This window comes from Gekko japonicus, unplaced genomic scaffold (genome assembly GCF_001447785.1).
Source record: "Gekko japonicus isolate JY-2015 unplaced genomic scaffold, Gekko_japonicus_V1.1 scaffold1, whole genome shotgun sequence".
NCBI classification, from domain to species: domain Eukaryota; kingdom Metazoa; phylum Chordata; class Lepidosauria; order Squamata; family Gekkonidae; genus Gekko; species Gekko japonicus.
In genome coordinates this window covers 2,021,648-2,038,479 of record NW_015164181.1, presented here as the reverse complement: position 1 = coordinate 2,038,479, position 16,832 = coordinate 2,021,648, and the positions used below count along the sequence as shown (strand labels likewise).

The following is a 16,832-nucleotide window of genomic DNA, read 5'->3' as shown; positions in this document are numbered from 1 at the left end:
TTCCGGTATAATTACTTCATTAATTATTCCCCAGCAAATGAATAAGCCAGCATTGCCTAGAGGATTTTGTTGCAGAGAACTGCACCTTGCCTTGTTTCCACGTGAGTCTGCTAACCCAGAAGAGTTACGGCCCCAGCTCTTTTTAAAGTCAAGGCCCCTCCCCCCTCTTTTGGCCACAGTATTTCCCAGGAAGGATCCATAAACCGTGCTTAAGGACACCTCGGTCACTGCCTCAGTGAGGCCTTTCTCTAATAGGTCAACCCCAAAGCGATCTGAGGCTCCTTTAAACATACTGATTTCATATTTCAGATATGCATCGTGTGCCCTTCAGACAATAGCCATATTTATGTTTTCACCGCGCATTCCACGCATTATATACAGACATCACACTTTGCATTTGTACACCCTGGAACATGCCGTGCCAGAAGGATCTCAGGGGAGGCTGTATGTGGTCAGGCCTCCAGAAAAAAAAAGGAAGTCACATGCAAGTGAAACAGAAAGGAACAGAGGAGGGAGGGGAAACAGAAAGAAAGTAATCGCCTGTTTGAAGTGCATTTCACTTGTTTTGTGTACAGAGTGTTCAGCTTATACAGGAATCCGAAGATGTTTACAGGGTGATCCCTAAGATTCAGAGATGGGGCAGGTGACGACAAGAGATGGGGCATTTTTTGGTGGTGGCCATTACCCTTTGGAACCACTCGCCACGGAGACTCATCTGGCATTAGGGTTGCCAGCTCTGGGTTGAGAAATACCTGGGGATTTTGGGGGTGGGTTGGGGTGGAGCCTGGGTAGGGTGGGGTTTGGGGTGGAGGGTAGAATGTCCCAGAGGGCAGAATGTCCCATTTTCTCCCAGGGAACTGATTCCAATAGTCTGGAGATCAGTTGTAATGCCAGGAGATCTCCAGGCCCAACCTGGAGGCTGGAACCCCTACAGCTCATAGGGGTGGTGGTTTCCACCCAACCAGAGCAGGACTTGGGCCACCCCTTGCTGCAGTATTGGGGGGGGGGGTCGTCTCACAAGTCATTCCCCCACCCAGACATTTTGCATTCGCTTCAATGGCTCATCGGCCCCTAACGGCCTGATGTATGTTGGGGCAGGGGCTGCCTGCAGCCGGAGGGGGCTCCACACATTCTTGCACAAGGCCTTTTGCAAACGGAGCAGGAGATCACACAGAATGGCTAGAGTGTCAACAGTAGGACCTGGGAGACCCAGAATCAAATCCCCACTGAGCTGTGAAGCAAACGGGTGACCTGTGACCTTGCTCACCCTCGCCTACTTCACAGAGTTGTTGTGAGAGCAAAATTAAGAAATGATGTATACCACCATGGGCTCCTTGGAGGAAGGGCAAGATAAAAATGTGATAAACTCCCCCCCCCCCACACACACACTGCTGTGTTGCATCTCATGCTGTTGCAGACAGTCTCTCCCCCCCCCACCCCCTCTTGGAACGCTGCTCCACTGCAGTTCACAGTATGCAAAAGCCTTAGTTTTATTTCTATGTTTTTACAACAACTCAGGGTGCTGTTTGGATTATCTGCCATGGCTCCACAAGGTCTCGGGCTGCTCTCCCATTTTATACTCCTTTTTAAAACATTTCTTCTATGCCAAGCTTGAATTTTCAATCACATTCTCAGGGAGATTTCCCCCCAATAGCTAAAAGCCAAAACGCAGACCGCTAGTATGCATTTCAAACACAGGTGGGATGCAGAAACCAAAAACAGATCAGCTTTAGGTTTATGGAAGCATCCATCATGTCTCTGCTGAGGGCCCTTCTATCATCGCCTCTCTTGCTAAAACACACCAATCTCCGTTATTCTTTCAACATGTGAGCTGGTGGCAAGCGGAATCCATTCTGCTGTCCCACAAATAAAATTACACATTCATTTCTGACTCCAGAGCCCCGATTTTTTGGCACAGAGAACAGAGTCCTATCACCAGGATAAACTGCTGCAGGAGACAACCCATCAGAAAGCGATCTTGATCATTTTTCAGAGAAATATTTAAACCCCAGTTTTCTGCCGAATCACCTCCCTGAACAGCTTGGGATTCAAATCCACAGCAACTCATATAATGGAAAGAATGGTCAATCGGGGCTGGACTTCTGGGCAGAGGTTCGAGGCCCTGGCTCACAGGATCAGCTGCCACCCGCCTCCCACTCTGGCTGCTGTTTTGTATTTGAAATATGTGTTGCCACTTAATGCGGCGGGAGAGACATACGGCCAGCAAATCCAGAATCTAAATTCACAACTCCTTTTCTGGCAATAGTGTAGAGCTGGCATGGTGTAGCGGACAGAGTGTCAGATGAGGGTCCTGCAAGAGCCGGGCTCGAATCCCCAGTTCTACGAAGGAAGCTTGCTGGGTGATCTTGGGCCCATCACAAACTTTCAGCCTGGCCTACCTCACAGGGTGGTTGTCATGAGAAAATGGAGGAGGGGAGAACAATGTTCTACAGCTGTTTTGAGTCTCAACTGGGGAGAAAAGCAGGATATAAATGAATAAACGCATATGCAAAATGCAATGGTTGTCATTGAGGCAACCTGCAGAAGTCTGGTCTAAGATGCAGATTCTCTTTAGTAGCCAAGAATGTCCTTCCCTGTGCTGTAGAGAGGGCATCCTTTAGGGGTGATGTGCCGGAAACCCCCAGGGACCTATGACTGACGGATGGAATCTTTACTTTTGGTTCAACTCACAGTAGTTTTCAAATCTTAGTCCTTTCCCCAAACCTTCCAGTAACCCACTGCTGTGGCAACTGGCTCATGGCGGCGCTCAACTGGCATCCATTTGAATGGAACTTGTACTGGGATAGTGCCCTGGTCTCCTCCACCTTTCATCTCTATCTGCACAGTGAGGTTCCTTGGATATCAGGTAAATACAACCACATTTCTCCTATTCCAGGATGAGTAACAAGAGCAGAAGAAGAGAAGAGATTGGATTTATACCCCGCCCTTCACTACCCAAAGGTATCTCAGAGCGGCTTACAAACTCCTTTTCCTTCCCCTCCCCACAACAGACACCCTGTGAGGTAGGTGGGGCTGAGAGAACTCTGGCAGAAACTGCTCTTTTTCAAGAACAGCTGTGGCAGAATTATGGCTTGCCCACGGTCATCCAGCCAGGTGCAAGTGGAGGAGTGGGGAATCAAACCCGGTTCTCACAGATTAGAGTCCGCATACTTAACCACTACACCAAACTGGCTCCTGGCAGTGTTTGCCAGTTGAGAGGGAAAGGAAGGAAGGAAGGAAGGAAGGAAGGAAGGAAGGAAGGAAGGAAGGAAGGAAGGAAGGAAGGAAGGAAGGAAGGAAGGCTACTCTTTATAAATTAGTAAGCCGTTTACTTATAAATACGTTTTGAAACTGGCAGTTTCTTGGAGCCCTGTTTAGGAGGGGTGGGAGGAGAGAAACCTTGAATTCAGCTGAATCCATTATAGAACATAAAAGCGATGATGTTTCAGCAGAGATACATTTTTTTACAGGCAAGATTAAAATGGGTGCCCTATTTATACACTATTGCCGAAGACAGGAACACACGCTTCCTTTAAGAAGCAGGGAGTTAAGGCACGAGGTGCAATTATGACGCAGCCCTCTTTGAGGCCCAATAGAAAACTGTGCCTCTCGACGCGCCACCAGGGAGGCTTTGTCCTCAACAGGCGCCCCCCTGCAGCATCACGGCGATGGCTTTGTCAGCGCACAGCAGCCCAAGGACATCCAAAACAATACATGTTTGGAACAAAAAGTGCAGGTAAATATTTGGAGGCGTATTGGAAGTGGCAAGTCAGCTGCAATTGGGGGAAAGAAGAGTCCAAAAGCACCCACATGTCTGAGGCGGCAACACTACCCTTATTCCTGGACAGGAGCCAACCGGCTGAGTCTGTACCCACAAGCAGCTTGCACTATGTGTAAGCACTAGAGGGGCATCAGCACAGTCACCAATCTCCAGGTGGAACCTACAGTTCTCCCAGAATTACAACTGATCACTCTCTTTTTTTTTCTTTTTCATTTTTGTAATTCCATTTTCTGCATAGCATGTCTGATTTTTTTGCACTCTTTGTAATCTTGGACCTATTGCCTTGCTTATTAGAGCTTTGGTGCTCTTTGATGACACTGTTTTGCACCAAGTATCCTGTTAGTAAGAAAAGACTATAAATAAAGGAAATGAGTAAATCAAAAGAAATAAAAGCCAGCCTGGTGATGGAGAATCCAGCAAAGGAATCGGCCCTCAGATGGCCAGTTCTTATGATTCCTGATCACATCTGCACCTAAACTCTGGAAGGAAGCAGGTGTGTGGCTGCCAGTTACTTGTGGGCATTCCTTAGGGTTGCCAAATTGACTTACCTCTGCTGGCGGGGGACTTTGTGCTGGCTCCCGGCAGCATGCACGTCACAGGGAAGTGACGTCATGACGCCGGGGACGCTGGGGGCGGGGCACAGCCATTTGAGGGGAAAACATAGAGTTTTCCCCTCAAATGGCTGTGCCCCGCCCCCAGCGTCCCCACGTCACTTTCCTGTGACGTGCACGCAGGGGTGGGGTTTCCCCCGGGGGCCGATTCCACGGGGGCGGAAATCGGACCTCCAAAGCGGGGGGAAATCTGCCCCCCGGGGGGATTTGGCAGCCCTAGCATTTCTGCATGCAGCCTATTTTTGACAATGTTTCCCATGAACCTTCCAGGAAGCTAAGCAGGGCCAGCCCTGGTTACTACTCGGATGGGAGACTACCAAGGAGGTCCAGGGTTGCTCTGCAGAGGCAGGCAATGGCAAAACACCTTTGCCTGTCTCTTGCCTTGAAAACCATATGGGGTCGCCGTACGTCTGCTGAGACTGGACAACACTTTCCACCACCGCCACCAACCAAACAAATGAACGCATCCACATCCAAAGCAATGTTCCCTCTAAGCTGTGGAGTCTTGTGAGCACAAATTCTACTTTGTGAGCTACGGGCATTAAAGCTGCGGGCGAGCGATTTGGCTACTGCATAAATTAGCTAGCTCTGGAGCCATCCTTCCTGAGCTAAGACAAAAAATGTGTGAGCCAGGGGCTAAAAAACTGTGAGCTAGCTCACACTAACTCAGCTTAGAGGGAACACTGATCCAAAGCTGAAGTGGTTTGCTTCGGAAACAAATTGAAGGTGCAATACAATCCCTGCAGTCATTAGAAAGGTAGCTTCAGACTGTTGTCTGAGATGCCAGGCCAGTATACCGCACTTGTAATTCCCCCCCTTCAGAAAAGTGTCGTGGCACGGCAATTGGTGCAACGAAAATGCTACTCAAAATGCCACAGCCAAACGACCGGCAGAAGGAGAAGACGCCCACTGGCTGGGACACAGGGCTACATTTGCTTTTTTTTTTTGGAACAGAACAATAAGTCCGCATACCTGGAACATCGATTAATCTCTTGTAGACATTCAGGAATGCTGCCTCTGCTTCTTTACTTCTTTTACCCAACGCATCAATCTGAAAAAGCGAAAAGGGGTGGGAGAAGAAAGAGGGTGAGTCTCAGATCAACTTTAGAAGGCAAAAAAAAAAGCGCCATCCTGTCGACTGACTCACGACACTATGCAACACGCCAGAGGGGCTGGATTTATGACTGTATAAACATCACTGGGGAAGCCAGTTCATTTCTCGTTTGAAATGGGAAGCTGAGCTCTGTGCAGCAGGCTAATGGTAGGGCTGGAAAAAATACTGCCTCGCTCTCCGGGCTCCAAGCATCAGCATCCAATTTCTAGGCCCAAGCGGAACTGGGCTCCTGTTCAGAGGGGGAGGCGGCTGAAGCAATGGCCTGCATCGACAGACAGCAAGGGGCAGAGTTTCCTAGCCACCTGACCCTGAAGCCTTGAAAGGGGTCAAGCAGCATCACCTGATCCGCTCTGGGCAATCGGCATCAGGTGGCTTCCTCAGCCGACCTCCCTGCAGCTCCCTTGCAGGGAGTGCATATGGTGCATATGGTGAGTCCCTATTTGGGATCCCCTCCACAAGACCCATGGCAGACTCAGGTCCAATATTCATAGGCCACACGGGCCTTCTGAATGTCAAGGCACCCAGGAAGAAAGACTCCTGGACGTTCTGCAGCTCAGCTTAACAGGCATCAAAAAAAATATATTAAAGACAGATATTTTGCAGTGTATTTGGTAAGACTCCTGGCTATACATTTCTGCCCAGTTTCACCTCACACTGCACGACTGGTTCCATAGTTCGTCCACCTTCATTCTCAGTCCCACCTGTGGATTTCAGCAAGTTGTAAAGACCTCACTGGAAAAGCCCCCACCAAGAGATCGCAAACGTATGGCACTAGCTTCTCACTCTACTATATTTTAAAAGGCACAGAATACACCACAACCTCTTCCATTTGTACGGGGGCCATGGCTTGCAGCCTATGACCTTGATTACGGGGTTGTCCATTATTCCTATGGGGAGAGGCTAAAGAGGATTTTCAGGTTAGAAAGAAAAGATGAATGGTGCTGGTGGGCACCCTTGGGCACCCTTGCACATTGGGCACCCTTGCACCAGACTAGTGTTGTTTTGTCTGCACAAGCATTCTGAGCTGACTTAGCTCTGAATTCTAAAAACATGAGTATAGTTTTAGGAGTGAAATGGCTTCTTCTATGTAGAAAAGCTCCATCCAGAGAAAGTAAAAAAACCAAGAAATGGTAGGCAAAAAAAAGAAGAAGAAGAAGTTAGCTACAACTCAGACTCTTTTAAGCATGAAACATTTCAACATTAAACTGTCAACTTCAAATACAACCCACATCTCCCCCGGACCCATGCCGAGCCCTTTGGGCTCAGCCACTTTTCTATAAGGTGGTCTCACACAAGTAGGGGTTGTGTGCACACATAGCCAAGTGGGCAGGGCCGATCTCGGTCTCCGCACTCCCATCAATCGCACATGGGATCACCTCACGGACCGGCATCTGCATTCCACGGTCCCCTAGATCATGCGATCCTGAAGGGAAAGTTTCCCAAGAACGGCCTGTGCTGAACCAAACTGCATCTCAGCTGGAGCTGGCGATGGAGAAATGTGAATGATGCTGCATTGTGGATCAAAATAAACAGATAGGAAGCTCTTCAAGAGGAAAAAGAGTACAGGGAACTTTAAAAAATAAAATAAAATCCTGGCCTGGAGTGCCTTCCCTGTTTCCTCACTAGGTTCTAACCAGATGTTGCCCAGAGGTTTTCATTGGTCTTAGAACACACCATGAGGACTAGAAACATCATTGGGGAGGGGGAAGGCTGAGGCTCTTGGGGTGCTAAACAAAAAACATCACCTGTCAAATTAAACACACAAACACACACACAGAGCCTGGCGTACGCATGCCAATACTGCAGTGATGCTTGTGGCCGTTCCTGCCACTATGTCTTCTGTTCTCCATGCCTCAAATGGCTGCCATTTTAAACTAGGCAAGCCGTCCACCTGAGCTGAAAAGCTGTCTCCAAGATTCCCCCTTCTTGTAGCCCAGTCTGGATGCACCTGCTCCTCTACTGCCATATGCTCTGTAGCTCCCCTCTGGCCTCAGAACCAATGTGGCTACTCCTGACCTCTTTCCCCTGCCCTTAAACTGGGCACCCGAGATTGGCAGAATGAGGAGAGCCTAGCAGCAAAGAGAAGGAGTTCCGTGAGGGTGCCGGTTCGGATCTCACCTCAGCGAGCTGCTCAGCCGTCCCAGGTGCAAACCAGGGATAACTAGCTGGCCTATCTGGCGGGGCCTTTGTGAGGACTGCAAAAAGCTAAATATGTACAGAGCGCTGTGAACACTGAAAGCACTGTAAGAAAAACTACGAAGCATTAGTATCGGCTTGAGACGGTGGGCTACAAATCAAATCAATCAATAAACCACTATTGTCTGTGTTTTAATTTCGCGCCATTGTGAAACTGCTCCGAAGAACATTATAAAGTCAGAAGTGGAAACCAACCCTCCCGGGTTGGCAGAGAAAGCATGGCTCAAGGGCCGAACACCTGCAAATCCCCCCAGAACCCCAAAGTTAAGAGTTTTTCAGGAGGAAGGGCTGGCAAAGATTTCAAGCCGAAACCTTGGACAGCATCCCCTTTTCAGAACGGATACTGGGCCAGGGGTCCAACTTCAAAGGCAGCATCACATGTTCTTTCTTCCCAGGCTGCGCCACTGCATGTGGGGGAAAGTGAGCCTGCAATGTGAGCCTGTGTGGGTTGTAGGAAGCATTGTTAACACTGAGAGAGACAAGGCAGCTGCTTTCGAAGATGGGTCCGTCACTCATCCAAGCCATTAACAGGTCAGCTTGGGAAGTGATACATCCTTAACAGCCTGGTGATAAACAACCCATGCTCGGCCTAAACCATTATGTAGCACTTACTGGACAGGTAAGATATCGGCTGTGCCTAGATCAATAAATGCACCTCCTTGCTTTTAACGCTAGCAGCGAAACCGACATCATGAGCTAATGGGCCAGGCACCTTTATTTATTTATTTATTTCGGGGCCGGGGACGTGACACCAGCATCCATCTGACTTGTCAAGTGAATTAAAAATTAGCACGTGCAGAATAACTCAGTCTGGAGTGATGGTTTTAAAGAGGGGGATGTATAGCAACACATGGACATGGCAACTTGTGGGGAGACCGAGCCAACGTATAGCTTTGGCTGCTAGGAGTCAAATTTCTCCACGTGGCCGCGAGAGTGTAAAACTTGTGCCCATCAAATCAGTTGACTCTTAAAGAGAAATCAGGTATGCACGGGATTTTAACAAAACTTTACCAGTTCAGAACCTGGGTGGTGAGACAGTCTGGGCCAGGTTCACATAATTGTGCATTTGTTAAGTACCGCCAAGTCGCTTCTGACATGGCAGCCCTATGAATTAATGCCCTCTGAAATGCCCATTCATGAACAGCCTTGCTCCTCAAGTCTTGCAAACGGAGGGCCTTTGTGGCTTCCTTGACTGAGTCAATCCTCGTGCTGGGTCTTCCTCTTCTCCTGCTGCCTTCAACTTGTCCTAGCATGATTGTCTTTTCAAGTGACTCTGGTCTTCTCATAATGCGACTGAAGTGCAACAGCCCCAGTTTAGTCCTTTTGGTTTCAAGGAAGGGTTTGCATCATTGCTAACCTAGCCTATAGCTATGATGGGCTATTCAGGGCTCCGCCCCCTTCCTTGAAGGGCCGGCCCCACAAGATTTCCTTCAAAAAATGCTTTTTAAATTATTTAATTATTAAATTATTTTTTGCACTTGCAGTGGAGTGGTCCCCCCCCCCCATTTGGCTGGCTGGAACAAAACAGGGAGAAAGGAGGGAAGGCATTGGGGGGGGGGGAAGGCATGCATGTGGGGGGGTGTTGAGTCAATTTCCCTGGGACTCCCTTCCCTTCTTCCTTCCTCTGCTGCTCGGTTGGATGGTGAAGTCTAAGTACAGTTGTTTACAGAAAGGCAGAAAAATAATGGTAGATAATGGCAGTCCCACCAGGAAAAAAAATTGCCCCACAAGCCACAAAATCCTGGCTACAGGCCTGTTGCTAACTCATAAAAATCATGCATGAGTTTACTAACAGTTTGACCATAGGGTAGCTGCACAGGGTGCTGCACAGGGTTGCCAGGAGGAAAGAGCGGGGCCAGGAAATAAACCACATATACCTTTGGATGCTACCCACTTAAAATCTACTTCCACCCAACCTTAACATTTGCAGCCTCCTACCCCTCCTCATTCCAGTCCCTGCGAACTGCTGATCAGCAGAGCAAATGTGAAAGAGCTGCCAGTCTTCTTAAAGAACTACACCTCCAAAGGTGAAGAAAAGCCCTGAACAGGGTAAGATCAGAATGTATAAGATCAAGATGTTTCCAGGTCTTGGGTTATTATCAGCCCACATTGCCTTCCGTTCGACAGCCCACAGCGGGCATCTAAGAGTGTTAAAACACACAGAGGGCTGGGGGCTCAATCCCTGGCACCTCCAGTTCAACGATCTCAAGCCACAGGAGTTGCAAAAGACCTTTCTCTGCCTGAGACCCAGGAAAGCCGCTGCCAGTCACAGTAGACAGTAGTGAACTGGAGACGGAGAGGCTCTATATAAGGTTATAAACACCATAACCGATATCTGGCACAGTGCAACGTGCGCAGCTTATCAGAACATCCTTTTGCACGTCTGTGCTCTTTCCCAAATGCCACATACCACAGGGCAGCCAGGAAGGCAGGCCTGAGTTCCTTTTCCCTCCTGCACAGGGGGAGAAAGCAGCACATTCCCCCCCCCCCTTGCTAAGGCAAAGAAGTCTCCATTGGCTACTCCGCCTCCAGCGTTTCACTCTTCACCATTTCTACTACCACCTCCACTACATCCAACTTTCCCTCCCATTTCAGAATGTAAGTAATTTCCACCCATTTCAACTTGGGAGTCATTCAAATCCTTCAGCAAAGAAGCGTGTGACCCACCACACTTGTGTTGCTTGGCACCGCACAAACTCCGGATTTCATTGCCACACAGCTCTCGGAAAGCCACACGGGCTAGTGTGGAGCAGGTTTACGGCCTCGACTGTTCTAAACACACCGAATGGAGAGAGAGGGACGTTCACCTCACAAACGGATGGTTTTTCCACCACCTGCACCCTCCCTATGGCTAAGGGTCAAAGCCACAGAACCACCGCTGAAGTAGAAAGGGGATCAATCCACAAAGTGGTATTTTCCCTCGGGCTTCAGATCTTGGTAATGCTCCAGCATGAGAAAACTGCAACTTAGAGTGATTTGAAATATCACTGAGGGGAACGGGGAATGTTATTTTCCAGGGCTCCAGAGGTTGCAATTTGATTGGGGGGTTATGCCACACAGCCAATTCACAATAGGAAAATATGGGGGGACATCACTTCGTGGTGAGCTTTCCCAGGGCTTTTTTTTGTAGAAAAAGCCCAGCAGGGACTCATTAGCATAATAGGCCACACCCAACAGCAGACACTCATTAACCTATTAGGCCACATCCTTGACAGCACAGCACATTAGCATATTAGGCCGCACCCCCATGTTACCAGAAGTGTGCTCATCCAGCCACACCCACCTTTTGCTTCTTATTCTGTTTACCTTGTTGTCAAAACCCAGGGCCTTTTTTGTAGCAGGGACTCCTTTGCATGTTAGGCCACACACCCCTAATGTAGCCAATCCTAATGAGTTTCTGCTGTTGGGTGTGGCCTATTATGCTAATGAGTTTCTGCTGTTGGGTGTGGCCAACTCAGGAGCCAGCCGGAACTCCGATCCTGCCCAAAAATAGCCCTGAGCTTTCCTATAAAAAGGCTCCACTGCATGGATGCCCCCCACCAAAGGAAAAGGAATGGCCTACTTTGCATCTTATAACAGAAAGTCCCTTTTTGCTCCACACTCAACATATAGTTTCCTATTCTTAACCCATTTTGCATCCGCTGGCAAGGGTTGCCACCTCCAGGTGGGGCCTAGAGTTATCCTGCTTTCACGTCTGATTTCCGGACTACAGAGATCAGTACCCCTGGCTGCTTTGGAGGGTGAACTCTATGGCATTGTGCCATGCTGAGATACCTCCCCTCCCCAAACCCCGCCCTCTCCAAGCTCCACCCCCAGAATCTCCAGGTATTTCCCAAAGCACAGCTGGCATCTCTACCTCCAGTCCAAACCCACACTACTAGTTGTTCTTAACCCATTCCCCCTTTCCTTACTCCAAACACCCATAAGTGCGCTTCTCTCCTACCTCTCACTGTTAAACTTCTAACCAGAATGGAGATATGAATCTGCCTCCTGTCGAGTGATACGACTGGGCCATCTAGTCTAGCGTAGTCTACTTTGTACACTAACAGCTGTCCGGGGTCTCAGGCAGAGAAAGGTTTTCCCCAACATCTGCTACCGGAGATCATTCTGTACTGGAGATGCCAGAGACTGAACCTCGGGATCTCAATTTGTATGATGCCTTGGGCCCATTAAAATGGCCCTTGAGGTAGCTTACAGTACGGTGTGCGTATCTCTGTCTGCGTGGGGTATGTAAGTAAAATCTTCTACGTGCCCAACCTCAGAGCCAGAGGCTACCCCCAGAAATAACTCACAACCCTCCTCCCCTCAAGACGCACACTGCTGCTGAGAGGAAGTTACACGGCATCAATTATCCTGCGGACATATTAGATTTGCTCCAGATTGTTTCGGTTTTATTACAATGGCTGAAGGAGACCTTTTAATCAAAAAGGCTGCGAAAGCTCAGAGCCCCGAATCAATGAGAGGGGGAAAGGCACTGTGGGTTTCACCGTGTGCCGCTGACTTCCACAATCCGGAGCGATTTGCAACAGCCTCGCTCGATGCCTGCTTCCCCGCATCCCTGCCCCACCCCCTGTGCTACATCACTCCTGACCGCAATGTTACATTTATTTGACGGCAAAACAGCTGCGGGTCTCGAAGAGGTTAACTTCTGGAGCGCTTGGCCGATCTCCAGCCTCTGTACTCGAAATCGGCGCTAATGCAAAGAAGCGCCCAGGCCGGCCATGATTAATAGACTGCCACAGACACCGCTTTCCACATAACACACACTTTTCATTCCCCTGCTTCCATAGATCATGGACTTATCCTCAAAATATCTGACTGAAATTGAATTTGGCTTCTCTCTCAACCGTTCATTTCCTATGTTATGCAAGGTTATATCCTTTTCTGCATGAGCAGAACCCAAACCAGCTGCAGCTCCTCGGAAAGAAAATGTGGTTCCAATTACGAAAAGCTGGCCTGGATATTGAACCGCAGTTCGGCTGCGGCTCTAATTGAGCCATCACGGAGCGAGTCTACGGTAAAGAAATTGGATTAATTAGGTTTGTAAATTTAAACAGAAGGAATCTGGGGGTTGGAGGGGAGAGGGGGAAGGGGTAGGTACTCCACAAAGGTGGCGAGGCTACATAGGAGCAAGAAGAGAAGCAGAGCGAAAGGGAGAGGACCTCTTTAACAGAGAGCGCCTTTACCCATCCCAAAGCTTGTGGGTCACCTAGAAATCTTCTTCAATCAGAGGCATCTGGTCTGGGTTTTTTCGGATGTGCAGAACTTGAGTCTTTAAACATCAGCACATTTGTACAGTGCTTCAGTGTCCACAGCACTTCACATTCTTTATCTGACTGAAAGTCTCAGGACAAGCCTATAAAGTTAGGCCAGAATCATCACCCCCCATGGGGGGGGGGGTGAGGGCAAAGAGAGAATAGCTGACTTGTGGCCACCACAATGAGTCAGTGGCAGAAAAGAAACATGAACCAGGGATCTTCCAAGCCACAGCTTGTTCTCTGAGCTCACAAGGGCGGCATATAGTTCGCACTTTGGCACTGAGACTACACTAAGGCTGCAGGATTTCAGTACCTGAGAGGAGAAGTGGAGAGGAACAAGAAACTCGTATGCTGGTTACTGTAATATCCGGCAACAGCTGGGCAGCTCCTTCCAATATTATCCTCCGTCCAATTATTAAGAATTCCTGTATGTGCAAGAATTTGTGGGTCTGGACTAATAATTGTAAAACTATTGGTCACTGTTGCCACGGTCCACTTATTCCCAACTGTGGTGGTATGTCCTGAACTCTAAGCAAAAGTGCTTACATAGGCCATGCACTCCAACGTTTCACAGGGGGAATGTGCTTGTAGGACCCCAGGTGAAGAATCACTGTCTGAGCCTTATCCCCCACCCCCACCATGTGACTAACATACATTGTCAGAGGCTTTACTCTGCCTTTTATATACTGTATTGATTTACTCTGCAGTCATCTGACTCAAAAGCCAGGAGTGTGTTAATTCTTTAAGATACACTGGGGGGGGGGGAGAAGACCCAACAGCCCTAAAAAAAACCCTCCCTGGCCCCACTGCTGGACCTCCTGATGGCACCTGGTATTTTTGGCCACTGTGTGACAGAGCGTTGGACTGGATGAGCCATTGGCCTGATCCGACATTGGCTTCTCTTATGTTCTTATACCTCAGTGGCTGCAGCATGAGAAATGGTAGGCTGAGCATCACATGATGCCCTGGTATTAATGTGCATGCATTTATGTGCATGGCCTCTAGAGACACGATGTCGTCACCTTCCATTCAGAGATCTAGCATTTAGAAACTCTGAGAAAACAGATGAACTCTGAAGAATGAAAGCCCTTAAACTCGTGCTGAAGGGAAAAAACACAGAAATTAAGGGTAGAGATTTGCTAGGGGTGGTGGCCAGAAAAGAAGGGAGAACTCTGAGAGGAATGTACAAGTATGATCTTAAGCAGAGCTAAAAAGGTAAAAGGTAAAGGTTCCCTTGCTCGAAAGCCAGTCGAATCTGACTCTAGGGTTGCGGCGCTCATCTCCGTTTCAAAGCCAAAGAGCCAGCGCTGTCCGAAGACGTTTCCGTGGTCATGTGGCCAGCATGACTAAACACCAAGGCGCACGGAACGCTGTTTCCTTCCCACCGAAGTGGTACCTATTTATCTACTTGCAATTTCTTGCTTTCGAACTGCTAGGTTGGCAGGAGCTGGAACTAGAGATGGGAGCTCACTCCATCATGCGGCACCTGGGTCTCGAACTGCTGAACTACTGACCTTCCACAGCCTGCAGTTCAGCGTCTTAACCACTTGAGCCACCACAGCTCCTTAAGCAGAGCTACACTCTTCTAAAACCCTTGCCTTCAACTCTGCTTAGGACTGTATGCTAAGTGTGCACTTCTGAATCTATATCATTATGTTCTTAATGGAGTTTATTAGCTTGCTCAGGGGTCCCTGATGTGGTGCCCATGGGTAACATGGTGCCCACTGGCGCCCGCAAAGTCTGTTTGGAAGATGGAGCTTTTGCCCAGCAAGGTCTCTGAATAGCCACTGGAAATCTGATTGTTTGTGCAGATTTTTATTAATGTTGCTTTGGCCGCAGCTGCCACCAAAGCACAAGGATCAGTACTGCGCAACTGAAGGTAAGCTATTTTATGCCTGGCTCTGACTCCTGTGGCAGCGATTCTGTGGCGGTGCGCACCACAGTGTGACAGAATTGCAAGAGTGCCGACAGGCTTTAAAAGGCTGGGGACCTCTGAGCTAGCTGGTCAGTGTGGAACCCACAAAGGAAAAGGTCTCCAAGCCTGGTGAGCCGCATCCAATTTTAGGCTACTCCCTGCTCCATTGGACTTACCAGATTCACTCACAGGCTTAATATTTTCAAGTGCTGCCTCCACATTTTAAAATGGCTGGACCAGTTTGTCCTTTAAGGCCACTTGCCATGTTGAATGGAGAAAAAGTAGGTGCTGAAAACATACAGCTGATCGTGTTCTTTTTGGAGTATCTGCCCTCCAGCAAGCTCTGAATTCGGAACTCCTCTGTTGCTCTTGGACGTGAATCCTCCGCCACATGAAAAGAATACGGATGACCTCAGGAAATCCTCGCCCAGTCTTAAAAATAGCTGCTCAGTGACATCACAAATGCAGGTTCAGACACTCCATTTCCTAATGTTCAGATTTCTTTTTGGCGCCCCATGGCTGGTGTAGCCAAGAAAGCACCAGAAATACAAAGGGCAGTAATGTTTCATCAACTGATTTAGTGAAACTGGCAGTCTTCTGATTGACTACAAAAGGGCCCCATATTAATTGGGTAGCAGATTTCTTTTAAAAATATCGTTGACAGAAGTATGGATACAATGCTGCAGATGAAAAAGTGCTGTCTTTGAAGAGGCATTCTGCCTCCTCTCTCCAATGCAAGGGAATGCTTCTTCTGTTATTCTGACAGCTACGACATGGGTGTGCATTAACTAAAAACAGAATATGCATTTTGCTTCAGAACTGTTTTTACTCATAGGAAAGTGTAATCAAATAATTGATCAAAACTCATAAAACTGGCAATGATTTTCTTTATAGCAGGCAGACTAAGCAGGCAGACAAGACTGTTCTGAGGTATATGGAATATCAGGTGAGTCTGATCTCGTCAGATCTTGGAAGCTAAGCAAGGTCGGCCCTGGTTGGCATTTGGATGGGAGACCACCAAGGAACTCCAGAGCCGCTACTGCAGGGCCAAGCAATGGCAAACCATATAAGAATATAAGAACGTAAGAGAAGCCAATGTTGGATCAGGCCAGTGGCCCATCCCGTCCAACCCTCTGTCACACAGGAGCCATCAGGAGGTCCAGCAGTGGGACCAGGACACTAGAAGCCCTCCCACTGTTGCCCTCCAAGCACCAAGAATACAGAGCATCCCTTGCCCCAGACTGAGAGTTCCTATCTATACCTTGTGGCTAACAGCCACTGATGGACCTCTGCTCCAGATGCTTATCTAATTTCCTCTTGAGCATCTGTTCCCTTGAAAACAGAAAAGGTCGTCGTAAGTCATCCATGACTTGATGGCACTTTCCACCACCAACAGGAGGGCACTTCAGACCCATGGGGATGGAGCAGAGCTCGGTGGCAGAGAGGATGCCTTTTATCTGCAGAATGTCTCAGGTTTGAGCCGGGATATTCAGCGTGCAAAGACGTGAGCCTCCAGCACACACCTGGCCTTCGACTGCCCTTCATCTACTGTGCCGGGGGTTCCCCAACATGGTGCCCGTGGGTGCCACGGCACCTGCTGACACCTCTTCTGGTGCCAGCCAAGTGTTTTTGGAAAGTGGGCGGGGATGGGTGGGGCTTTCGCCCAGCAGGGCCACTGGAGATCTGATTGGCTGTGCAGAGTTTTCAAAAGTGGCTCCAGCAGCAGCCGCCCCCACAGTGCAAGGATCTTACTATGTATGCAGTAAAATGTTTTTTAAAAAATATGTTCACTTTAAAAGTCATCCTGTCAAGCAGAGCTTCTAACTGAAATATTGAAGAGATACTTAGCGAGTTATGCATAACCTCACTCCCTGACATTTGGTGGTTGGCTCCGCCTCCTGCAGCAGTAGGGTTGCCAAGTCCATCTTCCACCCCCAGCGGGGGACTTTGGGGGCAT

At 48.7% G+C, this 16,832-nt stretch overlaps 1 protein-coding gene across 4 annotated transcripts in view; it reads right to left on the bottom strand.

The window, feature by feature from the left end:
* Window positions 1-16,832, bottom strand: part of CUX1 (cut-like homeobox 1) — a 238,095-nt gene that overhangs the window by 133,917 nt on the left and 87,346 nt on the right. For 2 of the 4 annotated variants that reach the window (XM_015408030.1, XM_015408031.1), the window contains exon 3: window positions 5,365-5,443. The gene's annotated coding sequence lies outside the window, so the exon portion shown is untranslated. Of the gene's footprint in view, window positions 1-5,364; window positions 5,444-16,832 lie in introns of those variants that run through there. The other 2 variants (XM_015408027.1, XM_015408028.1) reach the window with 1 other exon arrangement.